The sequence below is a fragment of the Manihot esculenta genome, unplaced genomic scaffold, assembly GCF_001659605.2.
Source record: "Manihot esculenta cultivar AM560-2 unplaced genomic scaffold, M.esculenta_v8 Scaffold64, whole genome shotgun sequence".
Lineage (NCBI taxonomy): Eukaryota > Viridiplantae > Streptophyta > Magnoliopsida > Malpighiales > Euphorbiaceae > Manihot > Manihot esculenta.
The window spans coordinates 1,122,292-1,129,791 of NW_025215481.1; positions in this window are offsets into that span (position 1 = coordinate 1,122,292).

Genomic DNA, 7,500 nt, shown 5'->3' on the forward strand with positions numbered 1-7,500 from the left:
ACTCAAATAAATTTATAATATTTTTCTAAGGTTCCACAAAAAATTTGGTGATTTTCTGACGGGTTTTCTATTTTTTATGATTTTTTGAATTTTTAACACTTAAAAAATAAAAAAAAATACCTAGACTTGATAAAAAATTTTCAAAATTTTTGTAAAATTAGATTACATTTTTATAAAGGTATCTGCAAAAAATCAGGTCAAAATACGTAAAATTGAATTTTTTAGGGGGGGTGTGTCACCTCAGACATTGTGATGTTTCCTCCTGCCACAGCCCAACTTGTTCCTAAGGCTCTTTAGGGGGGTGTGGGTAGTCACCCCCCTGGGGGGGCCAGCAAGGCCGGGGCCTGGGCATGCGCTAGGCCATATGTGGGCATCGGTATAGCATGCGAATAAGCTTGTTAGCCCCCTCTCCACCTCTACCTCTCGATTCAACATCGAAAAAAATTCTCGGGCGTGGTGGACCCGGTGGGGCCCATCCCGGGCCCGGTGGGGCCCATTCCAGGGCCATTGGTGACAGTTCAAGGAAATGATCCGGTGGTTTATCCCAATGCTTGGGCGTGTTAAATGGACGCTGGTGCAAGGTGTGGGCATGGCATTTGTGTGTTGTGCCCGTGCCGATGTGCGAGTTTCCAGGTGATGCACTGGGCTTCGGGATTTTGTTGTGCTAATATTTCCATCCAACTCGGCGGTCAGTACCTCAACTCCGACGACGAACTCAGTGCTATTGGGGCCGATCCCCATGCTTGGAGTATCAATTGGATGCTTGTGCAAGGCTTCGGTGTGGCATTCTAGTGCCGTGCTTGGGTCAACGTGCTGGCGGAAATGCGATGCAATGGGCATGGTGTGAGTTCCTGGTGGCATAGACTTTTGAGGCGTTTGGGTCTGGCGACAGGGCTGAAGCTATTGGGGTCGAAGGCTTTGCCGGGGGGTGTCAAATGGAAGCCGGTTCAAGGTGTGGATGCCGCACTCTGAACACAGGCGGACGTGCGATGCAACCTGTCTTAGTTTGTGTCCTTGGTGGTGTAGGCCTGCTGCTTGGTGGGGTCTTACGTTCCTCGGGGTCGTGGATGGACGTCGGGGCTGTTGTGGTTTTGCAATACCTAGGCTGGGGGGATGAGCTTGGTGCTAATTGTTACTGACCCAAGGAGCTCCCCCAAGTCCAATTGGCTGGATGGCCCAACTGGCCATCATCAGGGGCTGACATAGGTTGGAAATTTGCTGGTGAAGCCTTGACGGGCTGAGTTGCCAAAATTTGGAAGTTGGTTGGCCAATGGAAGCTGAATGGCTACCAGAGGTGTCCTGGCAGGCCTACGAGCGGAACTGGCACAAGCATGATGTGCGGGACGTAGGGACGCACGGTGTGCGAGGAAGGTAGCTGGCGGGTTGCGTGGTAGGCCTACGGGAGAAGGCCAAGTAACCCTTTCTCGCAGATGGGGACTGCGGGGCGCGCAGGAGGCATGCGCGGGTGCCAGGAAGCGCTGGGGATGCGCTGGGCACAGAGCTGCGGGGCGCACAGGCGATAGGCCTACGGAGAGTAGTTGGCCTACAGAGATTGCTGGCCTACGGATCTGGTTGGCCTACGGATACGATAGGCCTACGGATAAAGGGACCTGGCAGGCATGGTTGGCCAACGGGGCATGGTTGGCCAGCAGAGCTGGTTGGCCTATGAAGCTTCCAGACGGGCTCAGAACTGCCCAGAAGCACCCAGAACAGCCTGGAGTGTACCAGACCAGCCCAGAAGGTTCCAGAACTATGCTGGAAAGCTCTACCAGCCAATTCTAGAATTCTCCATGGAATGTAAATTTACCAAAAAGCCCCTGAATGTTCTGGAGAAGGGCAATTTTGTCATTGTACATAGGAGGTGGGGGATGCCTATAAATACCCCCTTAGACATTCATTTGTACAGGCCATTGTGAGTGAGTGTGTGCTGTAAAGAGTGCTCTTGTAAATCTATTCTTATAGCAATACAAAGCAAGCTTCCCCACATTCAATCTTCTGCAATCACTCTTCTTCCTTCCTTGTTGCTTGTATTCATTGGCCAATTGCTTCCAAGGGTGTTGTGCACTCCGTTGAGTTCAACCTCCCATAGGTGAACTGCTGCTGGTGAGAAGGCTGACTTAGCCCAGGGAAGTGGTCTAAGTGCCGCACGTGGCCTTGGAGAGACGAAATTGTTGAGTCTTCTAGCAAGGGACGTGACAAGTGGTATCAGAGCAGTGTTGGAAGTGGGCATGGCAGATCCAGTAGAGCAATCTGTCCATGGTGGCCAAACTGGTGGCGTAGAGCAGCAGCCTGCTGTGGTGTCTCAGCCTGCTGGACGCAAGAAGGGAACCAGGGGTAAGTCTCGTGAACCCTCTCGCACTGTTAGTGAGTTGGGAGATGTGGAGACAAGGCTGGCCAAGGTAGAGCTGAAGCTCGTGGATGGCGAGGAGAAGTTCGAGGAAATAGATTTGCATTTGGAAGAACTCACATCGGCTGCTGATGAGTTCCGGGAGGAGGTGCAAACTGCCTTGAACGGTGCCATCGATAGGCTGGCTAGTGATAACGAGACAACCCGCCACAGCCTGGGTGAGGAAATTGCCACACTGAAGGAAGAAAATCGGTTCTTGCGGGAAGAACTGGATAGAGTGCTGGGCAGAGTAAGGGAAGTAGTGGACGAGCTAGCATTGTTGAAGAAAGCCGTGGCACAAGGAAGCGTTGCTAGCCCATCTATGTCCGTAGGGATGGCAGCCACTCCACAGCGGATGGAGGTGCCAAAACCTGCCCCTTTCAAAGGCTCCAGAAATGCCAAGGAGATAGATAACTTCTTGTGGAGCATGGAGCAATTCTTTAGAGCCATGGGGATCACTGATGAAGGTGTCAAGGTGGACAGTGCATCCTTATACTTGGCAGATACTGCCATGGTATGGTGGAGAAGGCGCTATGCTGACATAGAGAAAGGCCTCTGTACAGTTGCTACTTGGAGTGACTTCAAGAAGGAATTGAAGAAACAATTTTATCCTGAAAATGCTGCCTCGGAGGCAAGAGCTAAGCTGCGTAGGCTGACACAACGGGGGAGTATTCGGGACTATGTCAAGGAATTCTCTGAGGTAATTCTTGAGATCCCTGATTATCCTGATAATGAAGCTTTGTTCGCTTTCTTGGATGGCTTGCAGCATTGGGCCAAGCTGGAAGTCCAAAGGAGGGGAGCTCAAGATTTGGCCACAGCAATTTCCATTGCTGAGTCCTTGGTGGAATTCAGGAGGCAGCCTGATAAAGGCAAGGCAAAAATTACCAAGGGCAAGGGGCCTGCTGAAGCCAGCCCTAGGCCAAATGATAGCCAAAAGAATGGCAAAAAGAAGGAGAATCCTTTTAAATTCAAGAAGCCCGAGTTCTCCTCCAACAAAAATACAGCAGCCCGGTGGGCCATGAAATGCTTCCTTTGTGAAGGCCCTCACCGTGCTAGAGATTGCCCAAAGAGAAATAAACTTTCTGCCATGGTTGAGGACAAGGAAGGCAGCAGCAAGAAGGTTGATGAGGCAAGCATGGGATCACTCCAACTTGCAGCGGTGTGCAAACAGGAGCCACCCAAGGAAAGGAAGGGCCAACTCTATGTCAACATGAAAATGGGGGACAACAAGGTATGTGCCTTGGTTGACACTGGTGCTTCCAACAACTTTCTTAGGCTAGAAGATGCCAATCGAATGGGAGTAAGCTATGAACCCACATTGGCATGGCTAAAGGCAGTCAACTCCAAGCCCAACATGGTCCATGGTGTGGCAAAGGATGTCAAGGTGCAGATAGGTGAGTGGCTTGGGACTCTTGACTTCACTATTGTAATTATGGATGACTATCCTTGTGTGTTGGGGATGGAATTTATGGACAAAGTAAAGGCAGTCCCCATTCCTTTTGCTGATTCAATGTACATTGTGGAGAATGGGAACATTTGCACAATTCCCCTAGAACGGGGAAAATCCAGCCATAGCCAATCACTCTCGGCTATGCAATTCTGCAAGGGAGTCAGGAGGAAAGAGCCAACCTACCTTGTCTCCTTGAAGGAGATGGATGAAGTAAAGGCTGAAGCCATACCCGTGGAGGTGCTGGATGTCTTGGAGGAATTCAAAGACCTGATGCCATCGGAATTGCCAAAGAAATTGCCACCAAGAAGAGAGGTGGATCATGTGATCGAGTTAGAGCCTGGTGCCAAGCCACCTTCGGGTGTGCCATATAGGCTTGCACCCCCAGAATTGGAGGAGCTAAGGAGGCAGCTCAAGGAGCTCCTGGATGCTGGTTTCATTCAACCGTCCAAATCACCCTATGGAGCTCCTGTTTTATTTCAAAAGAAGAAGGACGGTTCGCTCAGAATGTGTGTGGACTATCGGGCCTTGAATAAAATCACTGTGAAGAACAAGTACCCAATCCCATTGCCAGCGGACCTCTTTGATAGGCTTGGTGGTGCCCGCTGGTTCACCAAGCTGGACTTGAGATCGGGCTACTGGCAGGTTCGCATCGCTGAAGGAGATGAGCACAAGACAGCTTGTGTAACGAGGTATGGATCCTATGAATTTCTTGTGATGCCTTTTGGGCTCACAAATGCACCTGCTACTTTTTGCACCTTAATGAATAAAGTACTCTACCCCTTTCTTGACAAATTTGTAGTAGTGTATTTGGATGATATTGTTATCTATAGCAATACACTACAAGAGCATATTGAGCATTTGAGGCAGGTCTTCAAGGTGCTGAAAGAAAATGAATTGTATGTTAAGAAGGAGAAGTGCCTCTTTGCACAAAGGGAGGTACCCTTCCTTGGCCATATAGTGGGGGAAGGTAAGGTGAGGATGGATCGAAGCAAAATCAAAGCCATCAATGAATGGCATCCCCCAAAGAAAGTGACGGAGCTGCGATCCTTCCTTGGACTAGCCAACTATTATCGAAGATTCATAAAAGGCTACTCTTCTATTTCTGCCCCACTAACAGACTTACTAAAGAAGAACAATCAGTGGGATTGGGATGAGAAGTGCCAAAAGGCTTTTGAAGCACTAAAGAAGGCCATGACTGAAGAGCCAGTGCTTGCCCTGCCCGATTTCTCCAAACCATTTGAAGTCCAAACTGATGCCTCTGATTATGCGATAGGCGGGGTGCTAATGCAGGAAGGCCACCCAGTTGCTTATGAAAGCAGGAAGCTGAATGACACTGAGCGGCGCTATACGGTTCAAGAAAAAGAAATGACCGCTGTAGTGCACTGCTTGAGGACGTGGAGGCATTATCTTCTGGGATCTAAATTCGTGGTGAGGACAGACAATGTAGCCACCAGCTACTTCCTAACCCAGAAGAAGTTGACACCCAAGCAAGCTCGGTGGCAGGCATTCCTGGGGGAGTTCGATTTTATGATGGAGTACAAACCAGGCCGAGCCAATCTTGTGGCTGATGCTTTATCCAGGAAGGCAGAATTGGCAGCCACAAGTGTGCCAACGTTACCGCTGGAGGAGCGGATAAGACAAGGCATGAAGCATGATAAGCACTCACAGGAGTTGCTGGATTGGGCCCGGCTAGGTAGGGTGCGCAAGTATGTTGTTGATGGAGAACTGTTGAAGACAGAATCAGGTTGTCTATATGTCCCTGATTGGGGAGACTTGCGCAAGGAAATTATAAAAGAGTGCCATGACTCTCTATGGGCCGGCCACCCTGGTATAAATCGCACAAGGGCGTTGGTGGAGCGAGCCTACTCCTGGCCTCGACTGAAGCATGATGTGGAGGCCTATGTGAAAACATGCCTGATATGCCAGCAAGACAAGGGCGAGCAGAGGAAGCCTGCTGGATTGCTAGAGCCCCTGCCCATTCCAGAAAAGCCATGGGAGTCAGTTTCTATGGATTTCATTGTAGGGCTCCCAAAGGTGGATGGATGTGGAAATATCATGGTGGTGGTGGACAGGTTTAGCAAGTATGCTACCTTTATCCCTGTCCCGGATAAATTTAATGCTGAAGATGCTGCCCGGTTGTTCTTTAAACATGTTGTGAAGTATTGGGGCATACCTCGGTCGATTGTGAGTGACCGTGACATACGGTTCACGGGGAAATTCTGGACCGAGCTATTCAGATTGATGGGCACGGAGCTGAATTTTTCCACCTCTTTTCATCCACAAACCGATGGACAGACCGAAAGAGTAAATGCCTTGTTGGAGATGTATTTGAGGCACTTTGTTAGTGCCAATCAGAAAGACTGGGTGCAGCTCCTGGATGTAGCACAATTCTCCTATAATTTGCAAAAATCTGAAGCCACTGGAGCTAGCCCGTTCGAAATTGCCACGGGGAGACAACCTCTCACCCCTCATACAGTTGCCACAAGCTATGGGGGAAGGAGCCCAGGAGCATACAAGATGGCTAAGGGATGGCAAGAGAAAAGGGAAATTGCTAAAGAATACCTTAGCAAAGCATCAAAGAAGATGAAGAAATGGGCTGATGCATCAAGGAGGCATGTGGAATTCAAGGAGGGAGACTTGGTAATGGTTAAACTCCTTCCACATTTGATAAGAAATTATGGGAAAGTCCACAAAGGTCTTCTTCGAAGATATGAAGGCCCCTTCCTCGTTGAGAAGCGGATTGGAAATGTAGCATATAGGGTAAAATTACCTGAACATATTGAAGCCCATCCTGTGTTCCATGTGAGCATGCTGAAACCTTTCCACAAGGATGAGGGAGAGCCGAATAGAGGGGTGTCTCAACGGGCACCAGCTGCTGTGGGCAAGAGCTATGCCAACCAAGTGGAGGAAATTGTATCTCACCGGGTAGTGCCAAGGAGAGCCAACCATCCAAGCTACAAGGAGTACTTGGTACGATGGAAGGGCCTATCCGATGCTGAAGCAACTTGGGAGCATGAGCTCAACCTATGGGAGAATGAGGATGAAGTGCTAGCCTACTGGCAAGGGGCGACGAGGGCGTCGCCACATTAGCTGGAGGAGAATGTTACTGACCCAAGGAGCTCCCCCAAGTCCAATTGGCTGGATGGCCCAACTGGCCATCATCAGGGGCTGACATATGCTGGAAATTGGCTGGTGAAGCCCTTGACGGGCTGAAGTTGCCAAAATCGGATGTAGGTTGCCCAACCCGGACTGGCCAGTAGGCCTACGGACGGATTGGCTGGCAGGGTGGAAGGCCTGCCAGGCGGAACGCATAGGCGGGCGAAAATCTGCTGGGCAAAATCAGCCAGCAGTAGCTGGCCTGGCAACAGGCAGCTCGGATGCCCCATAGGCCAACCGTGAACGAGCTGGGAAGACTCGTAGGCCAACCACGGAAAAGCTTAGGTGAGCCGTAGGCCAACCAAGGAGGGAGACTGCATAACCCGTAGGCCAACCAAGGGGAAACCTAGATGCTTGGCAGAGCTGGTTGCCGCAGGAAGGCACAACCCGCGGAGATGGCTTGGGCAGAAGGGTTGCTGGCCCGTGGAACCTCGGCAAGGCAGGCAGACCTTCCCAGTTGGCCAACGGGCGAAATAGCGCCAGACTGCATGGCTGGCCAGCGAACGTG